Source organism: Chiloscyllium plagiosum, unplaced genomic scaffold (assembly GCF_037043375.1).
Source record: "Chiloscyllium plagiosum isolate Xiang-an unplaced genomic scaffold, Cpla_swu_hap1 HiC_scaffold_3, whole genome shotgun sequence".
NCBI classification, from domain to species: Eukaryota; Metazoa; Chordata; class Chondrichthyes; order Orectolobiformes; family Hemiscylliidae; genus Chiloscyllium; species Chiloscyllium plagiosum.
In genome coordinates this window covers 59,426,374-59,442,985 of record NW_028270141.1, presented here as the reverse complement: position 1 = coordinate 59,442,985, position 16,612 = coordinate 59,426,374, and the positions used below count along the sequence as shown (strand labels likewise).

At 41.6% G+C, this 16,612-nt stretch overlaps 1 protein-coding gene across 1 annotated transcript in view; it reads right to left on the bottom strand.

The window, feature by feature from the left end:
- ucn1 (urocortin 1) overlaps positions 1-15,211 on the bottom strand; it is a 41,581-nt gene extending 26,370 nt beyond the window's left edge. The window contains exon 1 of the mRNA XM_087975972.1: positions 15,188-15,211. The gene's annotated coding sequence lies outside the window, so the exon portion shown is untranslated. The remainder of the gene's footprint in view (positions 1-15,187) is intronic.
- Between the last annotated feature and the right edge of the window lie 1,401 nt (positions 15,212-16,612).

Genomic DNA, 16,612 nt, shown 5'->3' with positions numbered 1-16,612 from the left:
CTATTTTCTATAACTAAAAGATAAGGGAGAAGCAAGAGTGAACATAGGACTACTGGAAAATGAGGTTGGATCTATTGTAATTAGGAATGAAAAATCGATGGAGGAACTGAATAAGTACTTTGACTCAATCTTCATGGTGGAAGTCACCAGTTGCATACCAGAATTTCAAGAGAGTCAGAGGCAAAGGTGAGTGCAGTGACCATCACTGATGAGAAGATACTGGAGAAACTGAAAGATCTGAAGGTGGATAAATCATGCAGACTAGATAGCATATACCCTAGAGTTCTGAAGGGGATAGTTGCTGAAATTGTACATCATTGGCAATGATATTTTAGGTATCACTGGAGACCTGAAAAGTGGTTAATATAATATCTCTGTTTAAGAAGTTGGGAGACAGAAATGGGAAATTATAGGCTGGTTCGCCTGATCGTGACCATTGGTATGATTTTAGAATCTATTATTAAGAATGAGATTGCGGTGTACTTGGATGTGCATGGTAAAATAGGTCTAAGTCAGCATGGCTTCGTCAAGGGGAGGTTATGCCAGACAAGTCTATCAGAATTCTTTGAGGAGGTAATGGGCAAGTTAGATAAAGGCGAGTCATTGGACATGATCTAGCTGGATTTCCAGATTTAACATGAATGTTCAATTAGGAACACAAATGTAATGTTAGCATTCATTTTGAGAGGGTTAGAATACAAGAGCAGAGATCTACTGCAGAGCCAAATAAGCCTTTGATCAGGCTGCAATTGTGAGCAACGTTGAGTTCTCTATCTAAGGAAGGGAGTGTTGGCCTTAGAAGGGGGCCAGAGAAGGTTTACAAGAATGATCTTGAGGATGAAGGGCTTGAATAAGAACTGGTTTGATGGCTCTATGTCTGTACTTGATGGAGTTTGGAAAGATGATTGGGCATCTCATTACAACCTAGAGTACTGAGAGGCCTGGATACAATGAATGTGGAGATGTTTCCATTAGTAGGAGAGAGTAGGGCCTGGGTGCACAGCTTCAAAGTGAAGGTACGACTCTTTATAACCGAGTTGAGGAGGAATTTCTTCAGCCAGAGGGTAGTTAATCTGTGGAACTCATTGCATCAGAGGCTTTGGAGGCCAAGCCATTGAGTGTACTTAAAACAGAGCTAGGCAGGTTCTTGGTTAGAAAGGTTATGGGGAGAAGGCAGGAGAATGGAGTTGAGAAGAGTGGGCCAAAACGGAGGAGACTGAGTCCTTTCAGGGAGTGCATTTAAGAAAGACTGTTGGGGGGATCCAAGATGGCGGCGACCCAGTAAGACTGAGTCTATAGTGCTCCTCCCAAGACTTGGGCACAGTGGGTCACCTACCCCCTACCAAGCTCACCAAATCATTTATAAATCATTTTTAATAGTTTAGTAACTCAATTAGTTGTGTAATATTACATTTAAGCAACTTTATCCTAAGTTAAAATGACTAAAGGGAAGGGAGCCCGCAGCTCTCAGCAAGCAGGAACCCCTCCCCCACACTCTCCAGCTGCAGCAGAGGCGTCCACAGCCGCCCCGGGGGACATACCTACAGTAGCAAGCCTTGCAGAAATGCTTTCCAAGCTTGACTCGAAGATCGATGCCTTTATCGTCGAATCCAGGAATCGTTGGGAGTCGCTCTCGGCCGCGCTGCAGAAGCACGACCGTGAAATTGAAGAAATTCAACGCCGAGTCGGAGGGGCGGAGCTAAAGGCCGCGACCTCGGAGACAACCGCTCAATCGGCCGTGGATCAGGTCCGGACTCTCGAGCAGCGAGTCCGGACCTTGGAAAATCATATTGACGACCTCGATAATCGAGGTCGCCGAAAAAATATTCGTTTGCTGGGCCTTCCCAAACGGGAAGAGGAAGGCCAGCTTACAGCTTTCCTGGAGCAGTGGCTGCCACAACTTTTAAATCTGCAAGCTGGATCAGGCCAGGTAAGGGTGGAATGAGCCTACCGGGTAGCAATACGCGGGCCCGGCTCGAACCAGCGCCCACGCCCGGTCCTGTTCCGGCTGCAGAGCTACAGGGAGAGGCAGATACTCCTAGAAGCCTCTAGAAATCTCGGAAAAGACCCCCAAGCTATGATCTACAAAGGATCCAAGATCATGCTATTTCAGGACTTTTCCCCGGCTCTGGTTCGAAAGAGGAAGGCATTCGACGAGGCGAAGAAGCGTTTAAGGGACTTAAATGTACAGTACTCCTTACGCTACCCAGCGATGTTACGCTTTAACCATGAAGGATCTGTATATAACTTTGGATCACCAGAAAAGGCTAAGGAATTCTTGGACTCTCTTAGATAAACTGTAGGACATAATGGATGTTGGTCTGCCTTCACCCCCCCCCCCCCCCCCCCCCGTTTTGGTTTATATCCCCCTCCCTTTTTTTTTTCTTACCCTATTGCTTAACATTATTATGGGGGGTGGGGAGAGGGATTTGATTTTCACCCCCCCCCCCCCCTTGGAGTTGTTTTCTGTTATTATTTTATGTATATATGAGGGATGTATGTATATGTGTGTGTGTGTGTGTGTATGTATGTATATATATATATATGTATGTGTATGTATATATATGTATATATAAGCTGGGGGATTTGGTTAATGTTGGTGGGGGGAGGTGGTTACCTTATTCGATTTTACCTCTGTCTTTAGGAGCGGGGTTGTTTTTCCCTTCGTTATTTTGTATTATCATATTTAATTATTATTTGTTGAACTGGTAATTTTATAGTTATATGTTTATATATGGTATTAACATTACCAAATATACCCAGGTGTTGGTATGGGTGGGGGTGGGGTGCTCACTGTTAACTCTAGCTTTGTATTATATTTGAATTTTCCTCACTTTATTGAGGAGTGCCTGGGTCAAGGGTGGGGCATTGGTTGGGAGAGGATATGAGGGATTTTTGGAGAGGAAGTGATGCCCCCTGGGAACAAGGGGGAAAGTCTCCACTTAGATACGTTTTATATTTTTTTTATTTAGAAATAGTTTTTTACTGTATTGTTGTGGGTGTATTAAAGAGGGTCTATTTTTGTAAATTTTACATGTTCCATGCCCGGGATGTTCTGGATAGGGTTCCCCCTCCCGAGGGGTCTCGGATTGGCCCAGAGGATTATGGTTGATCAATCGGTTAAGTGGTGCACCTGGAATGTCAAAGGGAGTAATTCGCCACTTAAAAGGAAGAAAATATTATCAAATCTTAAGAAGGAAAGAGTTGATATAGCTCTCCTACAGGAGACGCATCTGTCAGATAAAGAACACTTGAAATTACGACAGGGCGGATTTGATCAGGCCTTTTTTTCTTCTTTTAGCTCAAAAAGCAGGGGAGTTGTTATTCTTGTTCGGAAGAATTTCCCTTTCAAAATCCTAAAGCAGATAAAAGACGAATCTGGACGATATATCTTGATTAAAGCTCTCATAAACGGAGAGGAATATGGGATTTTAAATTTGTACTGCCCCCCGGCACACCCCTTTAAATTTATAACGGAAGCCTTCTCAAAATTGATGGCTTTTGATGCCCGTCATATAATTATAGGGGGAGACTTTAATTGTATTATGGATCCGGAAATAGACAGGATTCCCAAGAGTACTGCAGGAGTATCTCCCAGATCTAGACAATTGATGGATCTGAACAAAGAATTAGGATTAGTAGATGTATGGAGATGTCTTCATCCACAGGGTAGAGATTTTTCTTTCTACTCTAATCCACATAAATGTCACACCAGAATTGATATGTTTTTTGCCCCCTCAATTTTTTTAAATTCCATATCATCCTGTAAAATAGGTAATATAGCAATTTCTGACCACGCTGCTGTATATATGGAAACTAAGGCGAGGAACATTGGGACATCCCCTCGGCATTGGCGTATGGACCCCTTCTTAATGAAAGATAGTAAATTTGTAAAGTACTTCTCTCAAGAATTTAAAACTTTTTTAGAAATTAATTCAGGTACAGCTAGCAACCCGTCAATGATGTGGGAGACCATCAAAGCTTACACGCGAGGCTTGATCATCTCCTACTCAGCGACCCAGAAGAAATTAAAGGGAGAACAACAGCGTCTGCTTGAAGCCCGCTTAAAAGCGGCTGAAACAGCATACACTGATAGACCCTCTATTATTAAATTGCAAAGGATTACAGCCCTTAGGACAGCTCTAAATACTACACTTACTCAAACGGCTAAGAGGGAAATATTATTTGCAAAGCAAAGGTTATATGAATATGGCGACAAACCGGGTAGATACTTAGCATTTCTTGCAAAGAAAAAAAAGGCCCCTCAGACTATTATGTCTATCAAGGAAAGTACGGGTATTTTGACTCATGATCATAAAAAGATTAATGCGACCTTTAGAAAATTCTATTCTGAGTTATATAAATCACAGGATTGTGAAGATAGGACGAAGAGGATGCAGTCATTTTTAAAAAATTTGACTTTTCCAGACCTAACTCCGGAACAAGTATCGGGCCTAAATGCTCCTCTTACACCCCAAGAAATAGTTGATGCAATTAGGCACCTTCAAAATGGTAAGACGCCGGGCCCAGATGGCTTTCAAGCTGAATTCTATAAAGAATTTACAGAAATACTGGTTGGTCCACTTATGGATATGTATAACTATGCATATAGTCAGGGCTGTCTCCCGCCTTCGCTGAAAGAGGCAAATATCTCTCTTATCCTTAAAAAAGGAAAGGACCCAGAAGATTGTACATCATACAGACCAATATCCTTGCTAAATGTAGATTTTAAAATCTTCTCTAAAACGCTAGCACTGTGATTAGAAAGGATACTGCCACATATTATAAAGGAGGATCAGACGGGGTTTATTAAGGGCCGTAGATCATCCAATAATGTTAGAAGGGCTCTGAATATGATTCAAGCTTGTCATCAGGGAAAGATACCAGGAGTAGTGGTTTCATTAGACGCGGAAAAGGCATTTGATAGGGTCGAATGGTCATATTTGTTTTACACATTGGAGAGGTTTGGTGTTGGACAGGTGTTTACCAAATGGATCTCAACATTGTATAGTGATCCCAAAGCAGTTGTGGTTACCAATGGATTAGGCTCGGATAGCTTCAGTGTGGGTAGGGGCTGCCGTCAGGGATGTCCCCTCTCGCCATTGTTATTCACGCTAATAATTGAACCACTAGCAGAAGCTATACGAGCTGATCCTAATATAGTGGCCCCAAGGATTGGTACAGGTAAACATAAAATTACCCTTTATGCAGATGATGTTCTTCTATTCCTCAGTAACCCTTTGATGTCCGTACCTCGTTTAATCCAAGTTATTAATACATTTAGTGCATTCTCAGGCTATAAAATTAACTTTTCAAAATCGGAGGCTATGCCAATGGGTGGCCTTGCTGTGATACCCCGCTTAGCGGACGGTTCCCTTTTTCCCTTTCGCTGGTCCCTGGAGGGTTTCTTATATTTAGGCATTTTTATTACCCCAGTATTTGGTCAGTTGTATAAGGCTAATTTTGTGTATTTATTGGAAAGGATAAGGCAGGACCTCCAGCGATGGGGAGACCTGCCAATTTCCTGGTTGGGTAGAATAGCACTAATCAAAATGAATATCCTGCCCCGTCTCCTATATCCTATGAGAATGCTTCCGGTGATGCTGCCAAGGACAGCTTTATGTAAATTATATGGCTGGCTGAGTTCCTTTATCTGGAACCATAGGCGGCCCCTTATTAAGCTGAAGAAGCTACAGCTTCCACAGGCAAGGGGTGGATTGGACTTCCCAGATTTTAGGAAATATCAATTAAGTTCCCTATTAAGTTATATAGCTGATTGGGTCTTGTCTGATCCACAATCAATCTGGTTGGACATCGAGGCTTCTCAAGTAAAATACCCACTTATTAACCTTTTATTCTCAGACAAGAGGAAAATCATTACAGATCACTGTAAAAACCCTATAATACTGAATACAATCAAGGCTTGGAATATAATGCGGCAAAATGAGGGTAATTCACATAAAACATCCCCCTATGCACCAATAGTGGGAGCATGGGGATTCCAACCGGGGTTAACAGATGCCACTTTTAAACTCTGGAGATCCAGGGGTATCTCATGTCTCGGGGATTTATTTAAAGATGGGGTCCTGATGTCTTTCGGACAGCTGCGTCAGAAATTCGGATTACCCAATGGAGACCTCTTTCGATACTTCCAAATTCGAGATTTTATACAGAAGAAGACTACGTTATTAGATAGTCTTTATAAATCCGATAGAGAATGTAGTGTCCTACGACCAGTGGGGGTATCTTCCGTCAGTAATATTTATCATTTGCTACATGATGAAGTATCGGGAGATATGGATAATCTGCTTAAAACATGGGATCAGGATCTGGGACTAGAAATCTCCACAGAAACGTGGAATGATATCTGGGAAAATGCTAGAAGAATTACTATTTGTAACAGAACCCAGGCTATCCAGCTGAAGATACTTCATAGGGCCCATATAGCACCGGTTCGATTGGCAAAATTTAAGGCAGGAGCATCTCCAATGTGTCCTAAATGCAAAATAGAGGTGGGCACTCTTGTACATTGCTTATGGACCTGTCATAAGATCCGTAGATATTGGACTAAAGTAGCAAGCACCCTGACAGAAATTTTAGGAACGGAAATAAAAGTGGACCCTGTATCTCTCCTCTTGGGCTTTTCGAACTTTCCCTCCCTGGACACGTACGGGAAGAGACTATTTTCTATTCTTTCTTTCTGTGCAAGGAAAAATATTTTGATGAACTGGGTGGCGGAGGGCCCCCCTGGACTTTCAAATTGGCACAGACTAATTATGGAATGTATTCCCCTTGACTTCCTTACAAATATGGTGCACCGAAAGACCGAATTATTTTATAAAATATGGCAGCCCTTTTTGAATTACATAAATACAGATATTTCGGCTATCCTAACAAGGGCTTTTATTTAATTGAGACTACAGACCTGGCTGGTCCGCGGCCCCTCGGGGGAGGAATCCCGCACGAATACGGGTTTTATCATATCTGATGTTAACACATCCCGAGCATGTAAGAGACTTAAATATACACCCTGGTTAGTTGTAGGTTAGATTAGTAGAGAGTTGAGTTTTGTTTGTTTGTGTTTTTTTTCTTTTCGTTTTTTTTGTTGTTTTGTTTTTTTGTTTTTTTTTGTCAAATTTTGGTTATTGTATATTTGAGCTAATTGTATATCAATGTTTATATCTGAGAGTTTTGTTTATTTTTGTAAACTTGTAAAAATGTTAAATTTCTAATAAAAATATCTATAAAAAGAAAAGAAAGACTGTTGAAGTTTTACCTTTATTTCTTTATTTTTCTACTTAATAATAGGAAAAACTGTCATGTTTCACTTTTAACTTTGTTGATCTATGTTACTACTTTGTACCTCAGTACTTTTGTACCTAAGATGGCACTGTGTGTGGCGATATTGTACAATTTTCACTGTACTCCTGTCCTTCTTTACATGACAAAAAAGCTTAAATCAAATCAAAATCAAATCTGAAACATTATAGCAGATAGGAGAGTTGACTTAATGGGCTGAAAGGGCTAAGTTTGCTCCTATATCTTATGACCTTGTGGTCTTAATCCAGATTGCATAAACACTGTAGAGAAAAGAAATTGCATAGCTACAATGAGAGGATGGGGAGTGGGACTATGTTCCTGAGATGTTAGATGCACACAATGGGCTGAATGACCTTCTGTGCTGTAAACATTCTGTGATTCTATGAATTGACATTTCAATTCTTTTTCATTATTAAATTTGTCAAGGTTGTTCAGCTGTTGTTAAAAAAATGTTTAAATTTCAGTATTAAATTTTTTTTAGATTAGACTAGATTCCCTACAATGTAGAAACAGGCCATTCAGCCCAACAAGTCCACAGTGAGCCTCTGAAGAGTAACCCACCCTGACCCATTCCCCATATTTACCCCTAATTAATACACCTAACACTATGGGCAATTTAGAATGGCCAACTCACCTGACCTGCACATCTTTGGACTGTGGGAGGAAACTGGGGCACCCGGAGGAAACCCGGGCACCCGGAGGAAACCCATGCAGACACGGGGAGAGTGTGCAAACTCCACACAGACAGTCGCCCAAGGCTGGAATCAAACCTGGGTCCTTGGCACTGTGAGGCAGCAGTGCTAACCACTGAGCCACCATGCCAAGAAGTAAGAAAGGTTAGAAGGACAATAGATGATCGTAGTTGATTGATTAATTGATATACAGATAGATAAAAGGTGAACAGTTGGGACTGGGAGAAAGAATATTTGGACATGTATCATCATCAGAACAAAGAACAATACAGGACAGGAGCAGGCCTTTCGATCCTCCAAGCCTGTGCCGAAACATTTTGCCCTTCCATATTAAAACTGTCCTCACTTATAGATTCATATACCTCTATTCCTTCCTATTCATGTATTTGTCCAGGCATTTCTTGAATGCTGCTATTGTGTCTGCTTCTGCTACCTTCTCTGACAGCTCACATCAGGCAGTCACCACCAATTGTGTGAAAAACTTGCCTCCCATATCTCTTTTAAACTTCACTCCCTTACATCCTGAACCCGTGTCCCCTAGTAACTGACCCCTCCACCCTGGGAAAAAGCCTCATATTTTCTACTCTACCCATGGCATTCACAAACTTCTATCAGGTCGTCCCTCAACCTCCTGTGTTCCAGTGAAAATAAACCCAGTCTATCTAATTTTTCTTCATAGCTAAAATCACCCATACCAGGCAACACCTTGGTAAACCAAACCATCCACATCCTTCTGGTAGTGTGGTGACCAGAACTGTACGCAATATTCCAAGTGGTCTAACCAAAATTCTATAAAGCTGTAGCATAACTTACATATCATTATAGTCAATGCCATTCCAATGAAGGCAACACTACCTTGTCTATCTGCGCTGCTGCCTTCAGTGACCTGTGGACCTGCACACCCAGATTTCTCTGCAAATGAATGCTAAGAGTTCTGCCATTCACTGTATAATTTCTACTGTATTTGATCTTCCAAAATGCATCACCTCACACTTGTTTGGATTAAGCTCCAACTGCCATTTTTCTGCCTATGCCTCCAACTGATCTATATCCTCTGACACTGCTGAAAATGTGTTGCTGGAAAAGCACAGCAGGTCAGGCAACATCCAAGGAACAGGAGAATCGACGTTTCGGACATAAGCCCTTCTTCAGCCCTTTCCTGAAGAAGGGCTTATGCCCGAAACGTCGATTCTCCTGTTCCTTGGACGCTGCCTGACCTGCTGCGCTTTTCCAGCAACACATTTTCAGCTCTGATCTCCAGCATCTGCAGTCCTCACTTTCTCCTCCAAGATTATATCCTCTGACAATCCTTCTCACTATGCACAATCCCACCAATCTTTGTACTGTCTGCAAACTTATGTAGACGACGAACAGCAAAGGTCCCAGTCCCACTACTCTCAATCGTCCATTCCAAACAGCATCCTACCCCTGCTACCCTCTGTCTCCTATGACTAAGCTAGTTCTGTATCCATCTTGCCAGCTCACTTCTGATACCATGCTACTTCACCTTTTGTACCAGTCTGCAATGAGGGATCTTGTCAAATAAACTGCTTTTTCCTCAATCATCTTCATCACCTCCTCAAAACATGATCAAGTTAGTGACACACAAAACCATACTGTCGATTGCTAATAAGTCCATTTGTTTGTATATATCTTGTCCCTGAGAATTTTTTCCAATAATTTCCCTACCACTGATGCCAGGGTCATAGACCTGTAATTTCCCGGATTATCCCTCTACCCTTCTTAAACAATGGGACAACATTGGATATTCTCCAGTTCTCTGAGACCTCACCTGTAGCCAAATGGATACAGAGATGTCTCTCAATGCTCCAGCAATTTGTTCTCTTGCCTCCCTCAGTATTCTGGGAAAGACCTCATCAGGACCTGAGGACTTAGCTATCTTAATACTTCTTAAAATGCATAACACTTCTTCCTTTTCAGTAGAAACTTGGCTTAGAAATTCAACACTCCCTTCCCTGGGATCATTCTCCTATGCTTTCTTTTCCTTTTTGACTCAGGTCATAATAAACCTGATCATCCAAAGGTCAAGTAACTTGCCATATCTATCCTTCATTCTTGCAGGAACATGCTGCTCCTGAACAAGTATCAATTGCCATTTGAAATACACCCACGTGTCCAATGTGGATTTACCCTCAAACAGCCACCTCCAATCAAAATTCTCCAGTTCCTGCCTAATATTGTTGTAGTTTGCCTTCCCCAATTTAGTACCTTCGCCCGAGGACTGCAGTTATCCCTATCCATGAGTATCTTAAATCTCACAGTACTATGGTCACTACTCCTGAAATGCTCTCTCACTGAAACTTCACTCACCTGGCCAGGCTCACTTCCCAAAACCAGGTCCAGTATAACCACTTCGCTGGTTGGACTGTTTACATATTGTGTCAAGAAATCCTCCTGAATGGTCCTTACAAATGGCCTCTTCCAAGCCGTAGTCCGAAGTGAATCCCAGTCAACATAGGGGAAGTTAAAATCACCCACAACAACAACCCTGCTGTTTTTACATCTTTCCAAAATCTGTTTACACATTCTCTCCACTATCTCCCATTGGCTGTTGAGAGGCCTGTGGTGTACTGCCATTATTGTAATTTCACCTTTCCTATTCCTAGGTTCTACCAATATTGCCTCCCTGCACGAGTCATCTGATTATTCCTTCCTCAGTATAGCTGAGAGATACTCCTTTACTAGTAATGCAACACTCTTTTTACATCCCTTTCTATCACACCAAAACCTCTAGGCCATTTAGAACAGAGTTGAGGAGAAACTTCTTCACCCAGAGAGTGGTGGATATATGGAATGCTCTGCCCCAAGAAGACAGTGGAGGCCAAGTCTCTGGATACTTTCAAGAAAGAGATGGATAGAGCTCTTCAAGATAGAGGAATCAAGGGGTATGGGGTAATCCTGAAGAAGGGCTTATGCCCGAAACGTCGATTCTCCTCCTCCTCGGATGCTGCCTGACCTGCTGTGTTTTTCCAGCATCACATTTTTCAACTCTGGCCTCCAGCACCTGCAGTCCTCACTTTCTCCTTATGGGGTAAGGCAGGAACAGGATACTGATTGTGGATGATCATCCATGATCATAATGAATGGTGAGACTGGCTCAAAGGGTTGAATGGCCTACTCCTGCACCTATTGTCTATTGTCTAAATCCTGGGACATTCAGCTGCCAGTCCTATCCCTCTTTCAGCCAAGTCTCTGTACCAAAGCTCTAAGTTCATCCACCCTGCCTATTACACAACTTGCATTTCAGACCACCCCTCCCTGCTCTTTTCAGCAGTGTTTCCCTGCCTGATCTTGTTCTTAGTCATGTTTGCCTTGTTTTCTACCTGTCCCTCAATTTCTGCATCTACTGGCCTACTCCTCTGGTCTCCATCCTCCTGCTATACTAGTTTAGACCCTCCCCAACCACTGTACCAAGTAGCCCCCTGAAGGACATCATTCCTTCCCAGGTGTAACCCATTCTGCCCAGGTGTAACCCATCCAGTTTGTACAGCTCCTACCTCCCCTAGAACAAGTCCCAGTACCCCACAAATCTGAAACCCTCCTCCTCACACCATCTTTTCAGCCATATGTTCATTCTATATATTCTGCTGTCCCTATTTTGACTAGCTCATGGCACTGAGATAACTACTTTTGAGGTCGTCTTTCCACTTTCTTCCTGGTTCTTTATATTTTGCTTTTAGGCACTCATCTCTTTTTTTTCCCTATGTTGTACCACGACCACAGATTGTTTGCCCTCACCCACCAGAATGCCCTGAAATCGCATCCAGGATCGTAGTACCAGGGAGGCAACACGTTATCCTGGATTCTCATTTCTGGTCACAGAAATGCCTATCTATTCCCTTTACAATTGAATCCTCTATAACTATAACATTTCTATGCCTATTTCTCCCTCCCTCTGCAGCAGAGCCAATCATGGTGCCAAGAATTTGGCTACTGCTACTATTCCCTGAGAGCCGACTCCCTCAACAATATCCAAAACGGTATATCTGTTTTGCAGGGGAATAGCCACAGCAGATTCCTGCACTGCCTGCTTAGCCTTCCTGCTCTGCCTGGTGGTCACCCATTCCCTTCCTGCCTGCAGAGTCTAAGTCTGCAGTATGACCACCTCTCTATACGCACTATACTATTTTGATGTCTTGCTGATTGTAGAAACTGATGGAGGTTTATGACAGCTCAGCTGTCCATCTTACTCGAATTTAACATGAAAAGCACATTGCAGTAATGTAAATGGATAGTCTAGCTGTAATATTGCAATATATCAATATGATTAATGTGAATTAGTGTCCAGTCACTTACCATTTGCTAACAACATGCGTTTGTAATAAAACAGAGTTATTTATACGAACCTTTAGCAAACGGTCTCATTTCCTAAGATATCAGTTTTGTTATCATAATAAAAGTATTCCGATCTCTTTCGTTTCTGTTCTCAGATACCAAAGGCTCAAAAAAAAAGTGAATTGCTGAGTATGTGCATACTGCTACTTATTTAGTCAATACCAAAAAGGATAAATAGTACATGGTGTAAAATATATTTAATTTAATTTATATTTAATAAATCAATTAGCATTTTCATTTTCTTTAAAATGGGGAAACAGGATACCATAATGAGTTAGTGACTTTAAACCAGACAATTGTAACCCTTTCATTCTTGATAGTGAGTGATGAAGAACTGCAAGCTGAAAATATGTTCGGATATTTGCAACCTTCGAGCCAAACACTAACTTCTCTGGATGTAAGTTTGCTCACTGAGCTGGAAGGTCCGTTTTCAGATGTGTCGTCACCAGTGAGCCTCTGGTGAAGCACTGGCGTTAATGACCCACTTTCTATTTCTATAACTAAGAGATTTAGTCAGTCCGGAAACTAAATTCAATCTTTTAGAAACGTACTACTCACGTAATTATATATCATGCTCTTTGCAGTTTTGCTTCATCATTGTAAAATATGCCCTTAAAGCTACTTGATTAGAAAATACAAGTATTACTTTAACTTTGGGACAATGAGAGAAAAAAAGAAACCATCTTCAAAGTAAGTTGAGTTGCTGCTATTAACCAATTATCTGGATCCAGGATAAAGGGTTCAGGTAACTGGGGCACGGCTGCCTCACAGCACCAGAAACCCAGGTTCAATTCCTGCCTCAGGCGACTAACTGTGTGCACAATCTCCCCGTGTCAGTGTGGGTGCTCCGGTTTCCTCCCAGTCAAAAATGTGCAGGTTAGGTGAACTGGCCATGCTAAATTGCCCGTAGTGTCAGGTGAAGAGGTAAATGTAGGGGAATAGGTCTAGGTGTGTTGCGCTTCGGCGGGTCGGTGTGGACTTGTTGGGTTGAAGGGCCTGTTTCCACACTGTAAGTAATCTAATCTAAAATGAGGAGAAACTACACCTTTAATTGTTGAAATCCAGCAGGCACAGATTGAAGATGATTAGGAAAAGAACCAGAGGCATCATGAGGAAACACACTCCAAGAACCAGTGGATAGGATTTGGAACGCAGTGCTCTGCCAGACAACGTGAATAGATAGATTCAATAATAGCCATCAAAGAGGAATTAGGAGGAGGAAAGAATGCAGCAATGTGGGGAGAGTAAGAGTGGAATTAACTGGCTTCATCTTTGAAAGAGCTGGTACAGATTTAATGGACACATTTGGGAGCATAACTTTCTACAAATCTGAAAAGTCTGCCAGCTGTGGGAACTCACCAATTCATAGAAAATTACAAACAATATCCAACCCAATTTCAACCCAGTCATAAAGTCATACAGCATGAAAGCAGACCTTTCAGTCCAATCAGTCCAAGCCGACCATGTTCCCAAACTAAATTAGTTCCACCTGTCTGTGCTTAGTCCATATCCATCTAAATTTTTTCTATTCATGAACTTATCCAAATGTCTTTTAAATATTCTAACTGTACCTGCATCCACCATTTTCTCTCTCTAGAATAGGCAGCACTCTCAGGTTCTTCATCATTGCCATACAATATGGTTACAAAGTTTACCACCCATTTAGATGAAAATATTTTATAAAACAGCTCCATTGTCATACAGTATTGTGGAATGAGATCGCCAGGAGAACTGAAGTTCTCTCTCACAGCAGTCTGGATTTAATTTGGCTTTCTTTGTCCCCACTTTGTGGAATAACTACTAATGCATATTACTTTGAACAATGATGTACTGGACTAGCAAACCTTTGCTGATCTATCAATAAAGTCCATTAAAATCAGATTTGAAACCAAGTTGTCTACTGGGTCAGTCCGGACAAACCTTCAAATGTGAAGTGATGCATGTTTGCTGTGCCCAATGAGTTGGTATCTGTCATTGAGAACAGGAATCTGAAAATGAGGTTGGCAATTTTGCCTTATTTCTGTTAATATTTCAAATGTATTCGGGATTGCTGCCCTTCAATGAAGAAACTGGACAAGTTATCAAAATCAAGAAACATGTTGTGAGTTTACCCTAAAAGGCAAAATGTTTGGGTTGCTGAATATCAGAAATTGCTTTGGACTTTTCATGAAAAGAATGTTACAGGGTGTAAGGTTGATATTCAGTTAATGGAATAAGAAGTACTAATGGCAGGATTGTGCAACATGCCCAGGGTGTTGTTCAGACACCTGTTGCTGGTTGCTGACTAATTTCAGCATAGCCACCGTTAAATTAAACTCTGGCTTGATAGGAGTAAATGCACTTCCTAAATGTAAAATTACAGAAATTCAAAGCGATTATGAGCTAAGTTTAAAATACCACTTTTTAGATTTGATTAGATTCCTAGAGTGTGGAAACAGGCCCTTTGGCCCAACCAATCCACACCGATCCTCCGAAGAGCAACCCACCCAGACCCATTTTCCTCTGACTAATGCACCTAACACTATGGGGTAATTTAGCATGACCAATTCACCTAACCTGCACATCACTGGACTGTGGAAGGAAACCCATGTAGACATGGGGAGAATGTGCAAACTCCACATAGACAGTCGTCCGAGGTTGGAATCGAACCTGGGGCCCTGGTGCTGTGAGGCAGCAGTGCTAACCACTGAGCCACCGTGTTGCCCCTCCCTCTTAAAAGACATGTTGAATAATAATCTCAAAACTGGTGGAACTCTAATACAAGTTTGCTTGCAGTTGTTGAGACAAAAAGAACACAAGAAGAGTAGATGCTCACTTACCTGAAGATAGGGAACAGTAAAGGCTTATTTAGTTGGAGAGAATGATCATTGGCAGCAGCTGATTGCTGGCACTTTAACTCCAGAGAATCTCAAAGGGTTTATATAACATCCAGTAGCACGGGCTGACGTCAGTAGCTGTGCTTGTAAATGGGTTGAGATGTTACATAGAACAGTGATAATCTGTCAGCTCCAACTGAAACAGGATATTAAACTATATAATGCAAGCAGAGATGACACATTTGTCCTCTGAAGAACATCTATGAAAAATTAACAAGCCAGAAACTTGATTGCACTGATTTAAGAGCGTTATTTATAAATAACTCCCCTTTTTATAATGTATAATATTATGATCAACAATTCATAGTGAATACACAAATGTGAATTAGAGCTACACTTCTTGGTGTTTCAATGCAACATCGGCTTTTTTTCCTGAAGCTGACTCTAGCTGAACTTCAGTTGGGAAAGCTTGACAAGTAGCCAAATGATGCAAACAAAGTTGTCCTCAGTTCTCTTTGTGGTTTCCAGCCCAATCAGCTGAACCTTTCCATGATTGTAGTAAGAGATGCGGTATCTTTAGCTATTCATTTTCAGTGATTCCCTCAGATTATTTGGTCAGATGGTTAGTGCATAACATGAATAGTTATAGTCGGCGCCGATCATTTGGCCCCGCCAATTTGGCTCTAAACTGTTTTGGCGCTCATTACTTTGGCACTGAGCTGTTTTGGCGCCAATTCAGAATAAAAAAAAGTCTTGTTTGGTTAAAGAAGAGAGGATGACTAATGACCCGATGCAATTTTCTCAACCAGCAAGAGTTGACAGTCAAAGCTGTAATGACCCACCACAGATTCAAATCTCGTTTTGTAATCATCTTCTCATTTAACAATTGTTAATAGTCATCTACTATCTTGATGATACTTAAGCCCTTCTATCTTCACATTGGAAAGCTGTAATACAATTTTCTTTGTATTTTCTTGTAAAGCCCATACCAGAAATGGCTGAAAACATTCTAAGCAAGAGAAACAAACCAAATTTTTCACACTATGGTAATCTATATGTGTTTGATAAATGTAGCAAAATGTAGAAATTTGTTTTTATAATGAATAGGTTAAAAATAATGAATAAAAAAGAATTGGGGGGATCCAAGATGGCGGCGACCCAGCAAGTCTGAGTCTATAGTGCTCCTCCCAAGACTTGGGTACAGTGGGTCACCCACCCCCTACCACGCTCACCAAATCATTTATAATAGTTGTGTAATTTAATTAGTTGTGTAATATTACATTTAAACAATTTAATCCTAAGTAAAAATGACTAAAGGGAAGGGAGCCCGCAGCTCTCAGCAAGCAGGAACCCCTCCCCCACCCTCTCCAGCTGCACCAGAGGCGCCCACAGCCGCCCCGGGGAACTTACCTACAGTAACAAGCCTTG